At 40.1% G+C, this 18,253-nt stretch overlaps 1 protein-coding gene across 1 annotated transcript in view; it reads right to left on the reverse strand.

Annotated features, from left to right (window-relative positions):
* Positions 1 to 18,253, reverse strand: part of LOC131410021 (ral guanine nucleotide dissociation stimulator-like 3) — a 111,999-nt gene that overhangs the window by 61,072 nt on the left and 32,674 nt on the right. The window lies entirely within an intron of this gene.

Here is an 18,253-nt window from a genome sequence, read left to right on the forward strand (position 1 = left end):
CTAGCTGTCTGTTTTTCCGATGATTTCACTTGCAGAAATGTCTTTGGACAAAGAAGTTTGTTTTCTTAATTTCTGATTTTAGTAATCAATAACAATTGTTAAAATACTTATTTTCTTAATCTCATTGGCATGCTAAAACAAACAAGTCACTTGGTTTTCACCAAATTGGCCACATTTTCATTAAAACTTTGGAAGTATTGCTGTTTGAGGTAAAGAAAGCATTTGGGAAGAACAATTACCCTTGGATAATATCTTCCCAGATAAATGTACAAACACACAGTTATGAGCCGTTATGAGGGGCCTGGGAAATCCAGTTTGAGTTCTACAATGGATCATCTGAAGTAAGGTTAAATCAGTAATTTCTGAGGAGTTTACAAGTAAATATTCACGTCGCCTTCATCAAATAGGTCTGGTGATTTAAATGAAGGTTGAGCTTAATGATAAAAGTTTTAAAGAGGCTGAGAAATGTTAAGTAAATGCACTTAAAACAAAAAGGTGCAAATCAGAGTAAAGCCTGCCATTATCCTCTTTAAAACAGAGTCACAGTAGCAGTATTGTCAAGGTATGAGAAGGAATAGAAATGCTTTATAAAGTCAATTCTTCACTTCTAAAGGACCTAACGTGACATTCTAGAAGTCTCCATAGTCTTTCACTCATCTAGATAAAATTGCTCAATTTATATTTTAAAGACTAATGAATCTGAGGGCAAAATATTCAAGGTCAGTGTTCAATTGTTTTTCATTGTTGCAAAGTACATGGGTATAAAATGTGTCTGAAATCCATGGTCTTGGAGAAGAAAAATATATAGAACTTATTTATCACTCTCGCAGCATGTCCTGACTTAATCCTACAAATATCCCAAGAATAAAACCTCAGTGAATTCCATTCTGTTCTTAAATATGACATCTTTCATTTCTAATGAATATTCTCAAATTAGGCTCTAGCTAGTAATTATGTTCCTGATGCAAATAGGAAGTAAAAAAGAATCCATGCTTGATTAACTTGGGCTCAAGAGGACTACTTAGAACCAAAATTTGTTTTTTGCTTTGTTTTTCTTTATCGATTTCTTTCTTTCTGCTCAGCGGAGTCAGCAGATAAATGACACAGAAAGCTGAGAGACTGGAGGGCAGGGTCTTGAAGAATGTAGGATTTCCTAAACTTCCAGATCTTTTTTATCTTTAAAATTCTGTGATTTTTGCTATTTATATAGGGGTTCATTTTTTTCATTATTTCTAATAGTGATCATAATAGTGAGACTAACAAAACTTAGCACCTGTGGAACATTTTTCGTCGTAAAAATTTACGTCATTCTGACAACTGTTAATATTTTAAAAAGCCACTAAGAGCTAATCTGATGCTCAGAGGATTTTTAGGGTGGTGAGATTGTTCTGTACATAATGGTGGCTACGTGTCACTATATGTGTGTCAAAACCCATGGAACTGTACAACATAAAGAGTGACCCTTAATTTAGGGACTGTAGTTCATAATGTGAGAGATCAAGATTTGGCCACCCTGAAATCTATCTCTTTACCTTGGTTGTTTTCTCTGAGAACATTTGACCTCCCCCACTAACTGCCTAAAGAATTTGACGTAGTAACTCCTTCCTGGAACAGATCTTCTATCTAATGGCTGTAATATATTGTAAAATAGATGTTACAATAGAAAAGGCACCAACAAGCCCATCTTATCAGAAGTTCTGTCTCCAGAACTGTCTCTTTGTATGGCCCTGCAAGGAGTTGCCAGACAGACATTTACATTTATAAGGGAAATCTCCATTTGTAAAGGTATCTCCCTCTCTGTATTTGGGAAGAGGGGGGATGAACTCATTCCTAGAAACTTATCAATGTGAAAAGTGAGGCCTTAAATCTGCATAACAGCCTTACTCTTGTTTACTGTGCTTTAGTGGTAATCTCCTGTAACTGACTCCCCCCACCCCCAACATCCTCCTTTGTCATTAGCTCCATATGGTATGTAAAACGAGAATTTCTGCTATTGTGTTGAGAAACGCAGTGTCCCTGCTTTCTCCCATGTATACATGTTATTAAACTTGGTATTATTTTCTCCTGTTAACCTGTCTTGTTGATTATTTGGGCAGCCATAAAATCCTTAAGGAAAAGGGCTTGGGGGGATTCTCCCTCTCTCCCCACACCTGCAATACCTACACATTTGGGTGAATTCCTCTCTTCCGAGATTCCCCCAAAATATTTCGAGGTTCCTTGTACCTGCTACATAAGTGACATTCTTTACTTATCCAGTAAATGCTGCTTGGAACATTGAACATAAGGTACCAGGCCAATATTTCCACATGGCTTTATTCCATAAAGTCCAATCTTCATTCCTCTAAACTGTATGGCTACATCGCAAATATGATGTTCCAGTCACAGCCTTGGTAATATAACCAGTGTTTCCAATTGTGTCCTGTTATAAGGAGAACAGATTCTTATTGAACTTATGCGAATAACTATATTGCCATGAAAACAACAATACTTACTTACTAAGAGTTTTTAAATTCTGGAGGGATCAGGTAGAGAGAAAAAGAGAAATATTTAATATTGCTTACAAAAGTATCGTTTAGCAAATTGCTATAAGTCATAGCTAGCTCAGGAGAAAAGAGAAAAAGTTTTCCTTAAATTTGAAAAAACAAAACATTAAAAATTCCACAATACTTCAAATAAAAAATCATAAAAATTATAATCATCCTTATCAGTTCATTCAGTCCTGTGTAATCCATTTTTGATCCCAATCATTTTGTTAGTGGCCTCATGAAGTCATCAGTTTCTCCATCATATTTCTGTAATTTCTTACCCAGTTCAGTTTTATGATCAACAAGTTTATCAGAAGCCTGTACTCCAGTGTAACTGTCACAGTCCTTTCCATGAATTTTTCTGAAGTTGAAACATTTTGCAAAAGCATTAGAGCAAAGAAATAAGTCTGCTAACAAGACCTCAAAATGGCAATTGACAAAGAAATTTGGTTAATTTTGTGACATACGACACTTTAAAATAATAATAACCAGAATTATGACTGATAACCAGGACAGATCAGAATTTCAGTAATTTTTACAATTTTAAAACGCCTATATCAATAACATTTACCCACAAACTACCACCTAAGCATGTTTATCATCACTTGTCTGACAATGCTTCCCATGTAGTTTAACATACTGAGTAAGCCTAATAAGTTTAGTATCTTCCTCCTTATAGGAAGAGAGCAAATATCTCCAAAATAGGATGAGAAGAAGACAACATCAGTTGTAGACAGCTGTCCCAAGACTCCAGACCAGGACTGTATTCCCAACTTTACATCCACTCATTTAAACCTTTGTTATGCTTAAACTGTATACCTATTTTATAATTGTTACATTTAAGATTTTCAGAATACTATCATACTTAAGGAAAGTGATTGATTTGGAACAGACTGGTCTTAAAGTCCAGGCATTTATCGGGTGGCTCCTAATAGAACTTAATGGTTGTATAGAACAAATCTCTGGCCTTGACTACTGGCCTGATGGCTAAAACTCTGCACCCGATCTTCCCTTAAATGCAGCGAAGGATTCACAGTGACAATTGCTGCCAACCTGCCGCTGCTTAAGGCCAGACGGGCTCATTCAGTGTTCCCCTGGTATGACCACCGAGCAGCTAGCTATATTTGTTCCTTTTTTAGGGCTAAATGGTGTCACATCACATACAGAAGCCCTTAAAGACAGTCAAGCAGGAATTGCCTTATTAAATACTAAAATGTCTTTAATAAAAACACTGTCCTTCAAAATAGAAGGGCCTTAGATATTTTAACTACATCCCAAGGTGGTACATGTACAATCATTCAAACTCAATGCTGTGTTTTCATACCTGACGAGTCTTATAATGTGTCGTCTCTGCTAAAGCCCATGAAAAAGCAGGTGAATGCCTGAAGCGAGCCTGCACCCGGTCTTGAGTTGTTCGGTTGGCTCCCTTCTGGTATTGGTTCCCTTTTTCCATCTGCATTGCAATTCCTATTTCTATTACTTCTTGGAATTCTTGTACTAGCCATAATGTTTAAACTAATTGCTGTTTTCTATACTCAGTGCTGTAAGACTGTCATGTAAGCTAGAGTAATGAAAGCTGAGGTGGTCGATTGATCTTATAACCTTGGACCAACTTCCTTTTTTCATAGGGACTATGCCTAAGAACTCATTTTACACTAATCTTTTCAAAGATGTTAAATTATTATCATTGTTACTGTACTTGTTCTATAATTGTGAATAGCGTAAATATAAGGATTCATAAAAAGCACAGATACAATGTTTGTGCAACAACCTAAAATTAATCCAAAACCCATGAAATGCTTCCTCTATTAATATATATATACCTCTTTGCTTGTCCACTATATCCAATTAATTCCCCCCAAGGTGGACAATTGGGCAAATAAATGAGATAAAAGCCTGGCACCGAGGGACATGAGGGACCCAGGGCAGGCAGCAACCACTCTGGTGCCGAGGGACAATATTTTGATCATTCAATGCTTTCTATCAAAAGATTATAGATCAAAAGGGAGAAAATGACAAATAAATGGCAAGCAATAGGATATATTGGAACATATGAGGAAGCCGTTTGGGGTAAAACAAATTTGGCCTGGGTTTGTTTTTCCAGAAGGGCCTGTCACCTGCGTTGTGTATCTGCTTTGCCATGTCCCAAAGAGAAGAATAAATGCCCTTAATATAAGGATTCAACTTCCCCCTCCTTGGCATTTCCTTAAGGATAAGCATTTCTCCCTAGGCTGGGATTTGACTGCTGCACTGATCCTGTGACCACCCAGCTCCAGACAACAGACCTGACACCAGCCACGCCCTCCCCACTGTGTCCATCAATAGCTATTCTGGCAGGGCAATCTGGCAGGGCGATCTTGTGGTTATTGTGAAAGGGACATTGCAATCTGATGTGATACATGCTCTTTGATGGTATATAACAGCTCTGTACACTCCACTTCTTTGGTACCCTTCCTTCTTTAGGGAAGGAAGGCCCTGGGCCATGGTCCTCAAAAGTTGGTTCATAATAAACTCACCCCAATTTGATTTATGGATTGATTATAGATTATTTACGTCGACATGTTTTACAAGTAATATCTTGAAAGGAAAAAACAATAAAGCAGCAGCCCTGCATTACACATGAAAGTTGTGCTCCCCCTGGAGGGAAAATGAGGATACAACATTGGTCAAGTACTTGATTTTATAATCCACTCGTGCCTTTCAAAAATATAGCTTTATTATTGTAAGAGTAAAGATATCCTTAAGAATAGTGCCACAAAACAGGTTTTCCCAGCTTCTTTTTGTCAACTATGAGAGTGACATCAGCCTGGGGCACTTGAAGAGGCATGGTGGACTCAGCTGAGGGCTATTTAATTACTGTGAGATGATTAGCCAATAGCAAATAAGATGCAGAATGATTAAAAAGAGTTAAAGGGACATAAAGTTGGAAATAATTAGGAAAAATAGTGCCTTCAAAATATCCTCTCATTATTTTATAGCATTTTTTTTTGAGGCATAACTAGGATAGTATGTTAGATTTTTCTAAATCTTTATCTCCAGGACATATATTACTGAGTTCTTCATTAAATAAGATAATGCCAAAGAAAACCTGGACAAAAGTATTCTGTACTATCAACAAGGACAAAACATGTACAATATTGCTCTATATATTAAGATTCCAGCTGTAATAGTTAAGATATATATTCATGTGAGTAAAATTATAATGAATTTCTATTTTTCTCAGGCAGTGAACCATGGTAAAATATATAGTAATAAGCAGAAAACCTGATGAACTAGGTGATTTAAAACACCTGATGTTACAGCTTGGACATTCAAGGGTGAAATAGATCAATTTAAATTTCACACCTTCTGCTTTCCTTGTAGCCAGTGAAGTGTCTGGAAGACGGAAAGCACATAAAATTAATTGAGAGTTAAGAGTATTTGGAAGCAGTTGAGGTTAAGCCCTCAACAATGGTGGCCCTTACTTCTGGAGCCATTGACTCTTTGTCATAAGTTTATTGTATAGACGAGTTCTCTCCTTAGATGATTTGTGTATGTTTCATAGAAGAGAGACAGGGCGGGAGAATTAACTATCACTCCACACCGGTTGTGGAGTGATATATATTACCTCATGCAATTCTTACAGTAATCCTTTAAAGTAACTATTATAATTCATATTTAACTGATAAACAAAACCATGTTTAGGGGCCTGCCCTGTGGCGCAAGCGGTTAAGCACACGCACTCTGCTGCGTCAGCCTGGGGTTCACCAGTTCTGATCCTGGGCACGCACCAATGCACTGTTTGACCAGACATGCTGTGGCGGCGTCCCGTATAACGTGGAGGAAGATGGGCACGAATGTTAGCCCAGGGTCGGTCTTTCTCAGCAAAAAAAGATGAGGATTGGCAGAAGTTAGCAGAGGGCTGATCTTCCTCACAAAAAAAAATAAAAAAGACCATGTTTACAAAATTGATCAAGGGTAGAGGGAAGATCTGAACATCAGTCTGTTGGGTTTTATGCCTCTATTCTCTCCACTGTGATAAAAATGGTACTTCAACATGGGTACTCACCATCTGGCTATTTAATACCGGCTCCTGCCAACATCATTGGATGAGATGAGATGAGAAGTTTACTTCCAAAGTTATCCTATTATATTTAAACTATACTGTTTATGAGTCAAATGTCAAGTCATATTTTAGAGGCATAGAGAACAACTGATTACTTCTCCTACACATTTTTCAGTTTTATTATAACTTTGTTGTGCCACATTGTGTCAACTTTGTGTCAACTTTACCAACTTTAGTGCTTCACTGTTCTTTTTTAAAACACTTACAATTTCATTTTCCATGTAAAGCACCTTGCTGTTTTCTTCTTAGTCACTAGATCGCAGTTCTGTATGTCTGTAAATTACCACTGCAGCAGGAAACAAGAGGTCTTAAGCCAGTTTGCTCTGTACAAATGATGGACATAGGAGGATTTCTGGTCCATCAAGGCTGCCTGTGTTATTCTGTGGCCGTAACAGGGATGTCCAGGACTGCTTAGTCAGAGGCATGAAGCAGAGTCAGAAAGCATCCTCTAAGTTCTTCTTCAGATGTGAGTTCAGGTACTTACCCTCTCACCTGAGCACACTGGAGTTTAATGAATGTGTTCTGACTCTTACTCTCACCCTCTAGTTAATAAGTCTGGGAGATCCATACCCCTAGAAAAAACACACGACTCATAAAGCCTTTTCTCAACTAAATGGAGTTGAGGGCTATGGTGCTGCCCGAGAGTCTGATGCTTAAAGCAAACGCAGCTGGTGCTCATATGGAGGGACAGAGCGTCAGCTACACCTGAAGCGCTTTTATTGATGCTCTTATGGAATGAGCAAGTTTAAAATAAAACCACATTGCTTAAACCTCACTAACTGATTATTTTATTTTCAAGTAATATGCTGTGAAAATCTGCTACGTCTAAGAAACTATTTCATAAAACTGAAACAATTCTGTTTTTTATTCTCTGGTATTTGAAATACTATTAAAACTGTAACTCCTTTAACGTTCTACAATATACAAATAGGCAAATATCAATTATATTCTCTAAAAATGTTTGCTCCCATGTTAAAGATTAATATATGGTAGCAAAACGGGTTACCACCCAGTTTTTAACTAATTTTTTGCTTTTGAAATTACATATAAAATTTGTGTTTTGAAGTATTTTCCTAAAACTCAGCAATTTTCCGATATAAATAGACTAGTTGACAGGTAACTAGAATGAAATTTGATCTTTGAAACTCTAGCTTTGTGTAAGAATTGATAATATCAAGCAGTTGAAAGTTGGGTCTCTCCACATTATGATATTTATTAATTGTGAATAGCCACATCTATTACAAAGTGCTGAATAATAAAAAGAAATTAAACAATATAAGCCTTCTCTTACCCCACATGTACAGTTTATACGCAAATAAACTCTCAAAGGTCAGGAAAATGCTTATGATTTCAGCTAACTGGTAAAATACTATCTCATTCCAGTTTTAACCTCATTTGAAATTGACTTAAAACTCTTCTCTTAGGATCCTGCTCTGATCAGTGCCCCCTGGTCCCCTCAATGTCTCATTTGATTGCAAACCTATCTGAGGAATTGAATATTCTTTTCCATTTGTTCTCTATAAGGTATCTGTGTCAGTGCTTTTTATACAATGACCACTTGGTACAATTTATTATTAGTTTCAGAAACATCTTTGGCCGGCCTTGTGGCTTAGCGGTTAAGTTTGCACGTTGCACTACTTGCAGCCTGAGTTCTGATCTCGGGCGCGCACTGACGTACCGCTTCTCTGGCCATGCTGAGGCTGCATCCCACATACAGCACCTAGAAGGATGTGCAACTATGACATACAACTATCTAGTGGGGCTTTGGGGGAAAAAAAAGGAGGAGGATTGGCAATAAATGTTAGCTCAGATCTGGTCTTCCTCAGCAAAAAAAAAGAGGAGGATTAGCATGGATGTTAGCTCAGGGCTGATCTTCCTCACAAAAAAAGAGAAATATCTTTATTTAGGAACAAATCAAGGAAACAGATGTGAGGAATGTGGGGTAGCCTAGTTGATGGTGCTTGAGGGATTCTTCACGTGTCTCAGCATAGAAAAATTTAAAGAGTAAAGCAGCATTGGTCAGATCAAAAGTGTGGGGTGAACATAATTCTGAAGGAATAATGATGGAGACGTAAAAACAAGAAGCCACTTGAATTGCATTGGAAGATATTAGACACATCAAAGGGCTGGGAGAAAACCTTGTTTAATGTAAGTTCTTTCTAAACTCTAAGGCAAAAAGTAATATGAATTTACATGGTAATTATAAACCACAAAACAATTGACAAGTAAACAACTAAAGTAGAAACCAAAATAAGAAAAATAGAGGTTAAAGGAGAGATGGAGAGAGCTGGTTGGGGTCAGAAAACATGGCATAGTCATCCTTGAAGTCTCCCTCAGACTCTGATCATTCTTAGTGCTCAGTAAACACTTTGAGCCCATGAGCCTGGGGAGGGGCACAGTGAGAGGTGGTTGGGAGGGGAGACAATGCAAGGATACCCTTGTGGAGGCACTGACATTGAAAATCAGTGACATTTTGCCAAGGTGTTAACCATAATATATTATGGATTATTCTGGAAAGTTAAGGATTTTTCTGGAATGTACATTTTCATTTTATAGAAACTCCAACTAGCCCAGAGAACGATTGAGACATTTCAGCTTTAGAAATAAAGAGAGGGGCCAGCCCTGTGGCACAGCGGTTAAGTGCCCGTGCTCCACTGTGACAGCCCCGGTTCACAGGTTCGGATCCTGGTGCACACCGACATACCGCTTGTCAAACCATGCTCTGGTAACATCCCATATAAATTAGAGGGAGATGGGCACAGATGTTAATCCAGGGCCATTCTCCCTCAGCAAAAAGAGGAAGGTTGGCATCAGAAGTTAGCTCAGGGCTGATCTTCCTCACAAAAAAAGAAAGAAAAGGAAATAATGAGAAACTTTTCTGTCAGTTTTAAGAATGAAAACCAGTTAGCATCTGGAAAACAGTTGCAATTTGAGATCAGAATGTGGAGAAAGAATTAGATGTCACAAGTTGTTTTTGCTTTTATCTAGGACAGTAAGGCTTGCGGGGGGAATGAAGTTCCATCTTGGCTCTATTGAGTTTGAGAAGGTGTAAAATTCATTTGTTCTGGTCAACACTGTTGACCTGCGGAGAAAGACAAATGGTTCAAGCAGCTAATCTAAAGGCATGACCTATATGTGCAAGGTATTTGTGGTAGGTATTGAAGGAAATACAAAGAATTATAAGGTTCCAAGCTCCTCCACATACATGACATGGCTTGCAAGATGTCACTTGATTCTGCCAAGGTATTTAGTGTATGTTGTATTAGAGAACCTAAAAAAAATGGGAATGTTATCGAGAAATTGTAATTAAGGAAAGCTTCTTAGGAGAGGTGGACTACATCAAGTGCTCAAAGGGACCACTTTTGGGCAGGTGGAGGGAAGAAAGTGTGAGGATTTCAGATGGGGGAAGAGAGGAAAGGTACAGACATAGAAAGGAACATGGCATTTGGGCATGGGGGTGGGGAGGCCATGACAGGCACAGTCTTCCCCTGACTGAGAGGGAGCTCAGTTTCCTCCTCCAGGAGCCCAGCACTGCTTCCCACTTCCTGGCCTAATCCACCTGCAGACCTCCCGCCTGAGCCAAGGCCTATCTTATCTGGATCACTGCCTAATCTCCCAACAGGTCCCTTTACTTCCAGTCTTAATTTCTTCTAATCTTTCCTCCACAATGCCTCCAGAGTTACCTTCTAGAATCTAAATTTGTTTAAATGTGACATCTGCTTATACTCTTTCAATGACTGCTCAGAGCATTGGAGAGAACATTCAGACTCCTGAGCTGGACACGCAGGCTTTCCCTTGCTGTCCTCATCTTTAGCCTCATCACCCACTGTTTCCTACATGTTCGCTTTGTTCCAGCCTTAAAAATACCCCCATACTCTGAAAGCTTTAGCATCCTTTATATCTGCCTTTTTTATGTGTGTCTACTGCACTCCTACTGCACTCCTTGTTTAATCAACTTAATTCCTATTTCTTAATCTAAACTCATATCAAATGTTCCTTCCTCTTGGACACTTTTCCTGAGAGGTCTCCATCTAGAGACTCCTTTTGATGTCCCCACTCTGGGACCCTGTACTTATCTGCTTTTCCATAACTGTTGTTTTATTCATGTCTCATAGACAGTGAGCTCCTTCAAGCTGAGACTATCCTTCTTCTTGATAAATAAATGGCATGCAGTGGGATACATTGGAGCATATGAGGAAGCCATTTGGTGTAAACCTAATTGGGCCTGACCTATTTTTTATAACTTTTTTCCAAAAGGGGCCTGTAGCCTCTGTTCATCCATTGTACATCCACTTTAAGCAGTTAACATGTCCCAAAGACAAGAACAATGCCCTTAAGATGTAAATGCAACTTCCCCCACATTGGCATTTCCTTAAGGATAAGCATTTCTCCCTAGGCTAGGATTTGATTGCTGTGCTCATCCTGTGACCACCCAACTCGAGACAACAGCCACGCCCATGGAGACAGCAGACCTGATACCCACTGTGTCCATCAATTGAGGTGCTCACAGGTCAATGTCACGGCTATTGTAAAAGGGACATTGCAATCACATGTGATACGTGCTCCTTGATAGTATATAACCACTGTGTACACCCCACTTCTTCAGAGTGCTCCATTTCTTCATGAAAGGACTCTCCCAGGCTATATGGTCTTCAAAGGTTGGCTCGTAAGAAACTCACCCCAGTTTTGATTTATAGATTGGTTATGGGTTATTTGCATCGACATTTCTTGGTGTAATTGCGGCAGGATCTCAGAGAAACCCACCGGATACCACCTGGAATCTACACTGAACCGACAGTTGGTACCGCAGGGGCACTTTGAGCCCCACCCGGATCACTGCATTCTTCAGGTGACCCTGGTGAGTTCTCCTGAATCCTGGACCTCTTTATTTTAAGTTGATAGTCCAAGAGTTTATTTGAGCTGTTTTAAGATATTAAGACTAGAGGCTTTGAAGGGTACCAGTACATTTCCTAGGTGGAGAAAAACCTAGGGGGAATTTCCCAGGCCAAGGAACTTTAGGGGAAGCTTGGAGTAAACTGGGTTGGTTGTCCTTTTAATTTGGCTTTAAAATTGGAAAGAATTATGTTTATAAGGTCTGAACAAAACTGCTTGATAGAGAAATGAGAGTCTGATCTTGTTCAGCTATGAAGAAAAGAGACATGGCTCCTCCCGGCTGAAAAGGCGTTTTACAGGTGACTGAAAAACCTCAGTAGGAGTGTCAGAGGTGAACCTCACGATGTGTAGCCGTCCTATAAGGCATTCCGTTATCATTCACGTTAATTAATTATAGCTTCGTCCGGGGATGCGCACATGAGGGTTGGTCACCCGCGCTCCGAACCGCCACAGTGGTCCTAGACTGCCAGCGGGAGAAACCTAGACAAATAAGACAGTGATTACGACATTCCTTTAGGGAATAACACTCAAAGCAGCACACTTGTGACCCACTACACAGTTCAAGAAGTTGTTCAGACTTTAGAAAAAACAAACGAACAAACAGAACTAAAAATGGGAAACCGTGCTTCAAAAGCCTGCCGGCTTCCAGATGGACAACCCCCGACGGGGACTCCCGCTGGTTTCCCGTATACTGCAGACGGAAACAATGCTTGCAAGTATTTAACTAAATGGGAAAGGTTAACTAAGGATGACTTAGGTCGTAAATGGCCAAAATGGGGAACGTTTGACCTCTGAAAACTACTGTATTTGCACGCCCATGTTGAAAAAGCCGGCGATAAAACCAAAACAAAAGAAGGGGAAGATTATTACGATTGGCATTTAGAGGCTTCAAAGTGTAATAATGATAAAATGACCTCTTTACAGGAGACTAACCATAAACTGACTGAGAATATTTCTGAATTAAAGAGAGATAAGAAGTCAGAAGCTGTCCACCCCCTTCACCTCCTCTACCTCCTCCACCACCGCTGCTTTCAGCACCTCAGAGCTCATCTCCTTCTCCCTCAGCACCCGTGTATCCTTTCCTTTCTGAGCTTCCGTACCCTGACCTATCCACTTCACCTCCTCCTCCCTCACCTCCTCCTCCTCCCTCACCTCCTCCTCCTCCCTCTCCTCCTCCTCCTCCCTCACCTCCTCCTCCTCCCTCACCTCCTCCTCCTCCCTCACCTCCTCCTCCTCTCTCTCCTCCCACACCTCCTCCTCCTTCCTCTCCTCCTCCTCCCTCACCTACTCCTCCTCCGTCACCTTCTCCTCCTCCTTCACCTCCTCCTCCTCCTTCACCTTCCCCTCCTCCTCCACCCCTAGAGAAAACAAGAAGTAACTCTCAGGGAGCAGATACTGAAAGTCCTAAAGTTATAGTGGCTGTCTTTAAGGAGAAAACTGTTACTGGGTGAGGTGAGCCTGCTCTTGTGTATACTCCTTGGACTAGAACTGAATTTAAGAATTTGACGAAGGACTTCCCAGGCCCTCTGCAAGATCCTTTAGAGTTTGCTCAAGAATTTGATTTTATTGTTAGAACATATGCACAGGATATTTAGATTTATATCAGCATGTGCATTTGCTGGTGTCTGAGAACAAAGCAAATGAATGGATAAAAGAGGCAGATTGGAGAGACGCCCTGGAGGATTTCCATAAGCATGAGGCTCACCACCTTAAGGAGTGTAGGAATATTGCTCGAAACTTACACAAAGCCATTCCAGTAGTTTTTCCCAGGAGGATAGATTGGGCTAAAGTCCATCAATGTAAGCACAGACCCGAGGACTCTATCTTTGATTATTTCGAAAGGCTTGAGAGAGCCTTCAAACAGCACTCTGGGGCGGCTCCCGAATGTTTTGAGGATCATTAAAATGATTCAATTTTCAATTCAATTTCCTTGGAAGGATTAGATGAGGAATTAGCAAAATTAGTTAAGAGACATGAACTGGATTGGACTTTAATGCACACTAGTGCTCTTGTCACTATTATGGATAAACTATCTAAAACCCTCCAGAGGGCCGGCCCCGTGGCTTAGCGGTTAAGGGCACGCGCTCCGCTGCTGGCAGCCCGGGTTCGGATCCCAGGCGCGCACCACTTCTCCGGAACATGCGGGGGATGCATCCCACATACAGCAACTGGAAGGATGTGCAGCTATGACATAAACTATCTACTGGGGCTTTGGAGGGAAAAAATAAATAAATAAAATCTTTAAAACCCTCCAGCAAAAAAAAAAGGCCACTGAGGTTATGAGTATACAGCTACAACAGCTTAGTGGCCCAACAAACGCCATCCTTTTAAAATCTGACCAGAAACGAAATCACCGTGTTTGTTACTATTGCAAAAATCCCGGTCATTTCAAACAAGACTGCCATAAACTCAAATGGGATTTAGGGAGTGACAACAAAACACAGGAATAGGGCTGCTCCAAGGATTACGAGAGGGCATTTCCCCTCCTCCTCACAAATGCCTTAGGGGAAATTAGATAAATAATGGAGGAGAAACTTTAAAGGTCCTTGTAGATACCGGGGCTACCTTATCTGTCCTCAACCCTACCCTTATTCATTGCCCTCTCCCTCGGAGTAAACAGGCAGTTGAAATGGTAGAGGTTTCGAATTTTCCAACGTAGGTTTTTAAATCAGAACCAATAATTTTTCAATTAAGAACCATCACAGTAAAAATGTGTTTCTCCTGGTTAAATGTGCTCCAATTCATTTGATTGGACGAGATCTTCTAGAACAATACAACGTCCATATTGCCTTTTCACGAAAGGGCAAAATGATTCTAGATTCAGAAAATCGGGATGCTGACCAGACTGTAATTGCTGAAAGGTTGATGATTGTGAAATCAATGACTCAAATAAAAGAGAAATTTGATGACCTGTTATTACAAGTGCCTAGAGAATTATGGTCATCGTCCTCTTCAGCTATTGGGAAAATTAAATCAGCCACTCCTATTAAGGTGACTGTTGACAACCCTAAGCCTCTATCTAATATTCGGCAATATCCACTTAGACCAGAGGCATTAAATGGGATAAGCCCTATCATTCAGGAATTTCTTGAAAAGAGACTTATAATTCCTTGTACTAGTCCCTGTAATACACCTATCTTGCCTGTAAAAAGCCAAATGGGAAAGGCTGGAGATTTGTTCAAGATCCCAGAGCTATAAATAACATCGTGATTCCCCGACATCCTGTGGTTCCTAACCCACACACTTTGCTCTCGGCCATTCCAACTAACAGCTGCTATTTCTCAGTCACTGATTTATGCAGTGCCTTCTTCAACATTCCCGTAGAAAATAATAGTCAATATCTTTTTGCCTTCACGTGGGAAGATCGTCAGGATACCTAGACAGTTATGCCACAGGGCTATACTGAGATGCCCACTTATTTTTCCCGGATACGCCAGGCTGATTTAGTGAATATAGAATTCCCTAATGACTCCACTTTAATTCAATATGTGGATGATTTCTCTTGTGTTCAAACACTAAGTTGGATTCTGAGAAGGACACAATTTATCTGTTGCAACAGCTAGCATCTAAGGGGCATAAAGTCTCCAAGGACAAATTGCATTTTTGCCTGCCTGTTGTAAAATATCTAGGACACTTGATATCTAAGGATGGACTGTTGATTGATTTTGAAAGGATTAAAGGAATCCTGGCTTTTTCTCTCCCTAAGACAAAGAAACAGTTGAGGATTCCTAGGACTAACTGGATATTGCAGGAACTGGGTACCTAACTTTTCACTTATTGCCCAGCCCTTATATACATTACTAAAGTCTGACCAGCCTGATGTAATTGAATGGACACCAGAAGGAGAGAAGGCAGTAACTACCTTTAAGTCTGTTTTGGCCCAAGCACCAGCCTTAGGACATCCTAATTACAGCTTGCCATTTTTCCTCTTCGTACATGAAGATAAAGGAAATGTTTTAGGTATCTTAACTCAAAAACACGGAGGTCGACATCTACCTATAGGGTATTATAGTCAGCAGTTAGACTCAGTGGCAAAAGGGCTTCCGCCTTGTATGAGAGCCATTTCAGCAGCAGCGCTCTTATGCAAGACCACTGAAGAAATAGTGATGGGGTCTCCTTTGACTATCTACGTTCCTCACTCAGTCTAATCTCTCCTAAAATCTCATCACACTCAGCATTACTCTGTCAGCTGACTAGCCTCCTATGAAGCTCTGTTGCTCTCTGCTCCTAATATTACCTTAGCCCGGTGTAATAATCTTAACCCTGCAAATTTACTTCCAACATCACAAGAAGAAGATGCCCACTACTACATTTATTAACTAATTACCTACTTACTCCTAGGAATGATTTGCAAGAAACTCCCATTGATAATGCTGATCTAATTTGGTTTACAGATGGATCTTACTCAAAGGATGAACAAGGGTGTTATCGGGCTGGATATGCAGTAACGTCCTCAGTAGACGTAATTTACCAGAGATAAAGTCAGCACAGCAAGGCCGAGTCAATTGCTTTAACTCGAGCTTGTCAATTGGCCAGAGACCAGGTAGCAAATATCGACACTGACAGCCGTTATGCTTTCGGAGTAGCACATGACTTTGGAATGCTGTGGAAACAACGAGGGTTTTTAACCTCTTCAGATCAGCCTATAAAGACGGAGAAACAGGTTGCAGAATTATTACATTCTATACAGCTGCCGAGACAACTAGCGATTATTAAAATACTAGGGCATTCCAAATCTGATACTTTGGAAGCTAAAGGAAACCGGCTTGCTGATGCAGCTGCTAAACAAGCAGCCTTGAAGGCTTGCCCTACCCAGCCTCGAGAATGCCTGCTGCTTCCTAGTAACTCTGCTAACCCAGGAAAAGACTTCCTTCTACAGGCCCAAGAAGTGGCCACGGAAGAAGAAAAACAGATATGGCAGTCAAAAGGGGGAATTTTAGACCCCCCTCACAGATGTGGTTTGGGCCCAATAGGAAACTCATAGTACTTGTTGGAGCACAATTGCCCCTGCTCCAACATATACACCAACTAACCCACTGGGCACCTGAAAAGATGATTTTATGGGGAAAACAATACTTTTGGAAACTTTCTCCCACAGTGGCCCATACAACTTATATTCGTTGTGTTATATGCCCAAAGTAGAATCCAGGGAAACCACTTCATGGGTCACAAGGTCTCTTTCCCCTTCCTAAGGGACCCTTTGAGGTATGGCAATTGGACTTTGTCTAAATGCCACCACCTCAAGGATATAAATACATCTTGGTAATGATCTGTATCTTCTCACATTGGGTTGAGGCCCTTCCTTGCAGAAGAGCAACGGCTCTAACAGTAGGTAAATTACTATTAGAGAGAATAATTCCTGCTTGAGGAATTCCTACCGAGTTACATAGTGACAAGGGAACTCATTTCACCGGACAAATAATTAAATCTATTTGTAATATTTGGCCAATAATGTAGCATTTCCACTGTGTTTACCATCCCCAATCCTCAGGATTGGTGGAAAGAACTAATAGCAGGATCAAACTTCAATTGGCAAAGCTTTCAGAAGCATTTAATCTCTCATGGCCAAAAGGTCTTCCGTTAGTGCTCCTCAGTCTTAGATCTACATCATTTGGTAAATATCGACTGTCTCCTTTCGAAATAATAACTGGACGACCTATGCAATTAAATGAAGAAATGTATGAACCAACTTTACTTAAAGGAGATATTTTACATTATTGTCAAGGTCTCATTGAGGGTCTTAAAAGAAATGAGAAACTGGTAGCTAATTCTTTTCACAGTAAGCTCCCGGGAGACGAAGACCTTAAGGATCATGGATTACAACCTGGAGATTTTCTTTATTGGAAAAGACACCTGATAAAGGACTCTTTGCAGCCCCGTTGGAAAGGACCATGTCAGGTGCTTTTAACCAATCCATGTGCTGCAAAATTAAAAGGCGTAGACTCATGGATTCACATTTCTCATTTAACATAGTCTTCTCCTCCTGAATGGACTTCAACTCCAGTCTCTGACACCCAACTTCGACTGACCAAGGCGAATATCTCCAAACCATGATGAGAAGAAGATGACATCTGTTGAAGACAGCTGTCCCGAGACTCTGGACCAGGCCCGTATTCCTAACCTTATATCTCCTCATTTAAACCCTTGTAGTGTTTAAGCTTTATGTAATTGCTAAAATAATCAATTTCTAGATTGCCTTACCATTTTCCTACACCAATGCTTTACCCTTCAACTTTATAAGATAGATCAGAACCTAATTACAAAACCTTTTGTTGATTACAAAAAAAAAAATGCCATTCAAGGTTTCCCTAATGCTTTGTTTTTCCAGTCTACATCTGAATGGACCTCTGACGGCAATGTTTTTCTGCAATGGGCACATTTCTCTGCTACACACAAAAATCAGTCCAATTGTTGGCTATGTGGCCAACTTCCGCTTTCTAACACCTCTGGGTTGCCTTGGTGGGTCTTTCCCTTTCAAGGCACAGATTGGAAAGCTCTAAAGCAATTTATTGTGATAGAAAGATCTAGTTCTAATGTTCACAGTTCATCTGATATTACTAATTATGATCCTGAAACATGGTCAATAGCCCATACTATTAATAATACAGGACACGGTTATTCTTTTTCTGTTACTCAAACCATCCAATTATCCGAACAAATTGCAGATAAACAAAAGAAACCAGACATTACAGTAAAAACTATGGAAGGTTTCACACAAATTTGGATGGGT

This window comes from Diceros bicornis, chromosome 9 (genome assembly GCF_020826845.1).
Source record: "Diceros bicornis minor isolate mBicDic1 chromosome 9, mDicBic1.mat.cur, whole genome shotgun sequence".
NCBI lineage: Eukaryota > Metazoa > Chordata > Mammalia > Perissodactyla > Rhinocerotidae > Diceros > Diceros bicornis.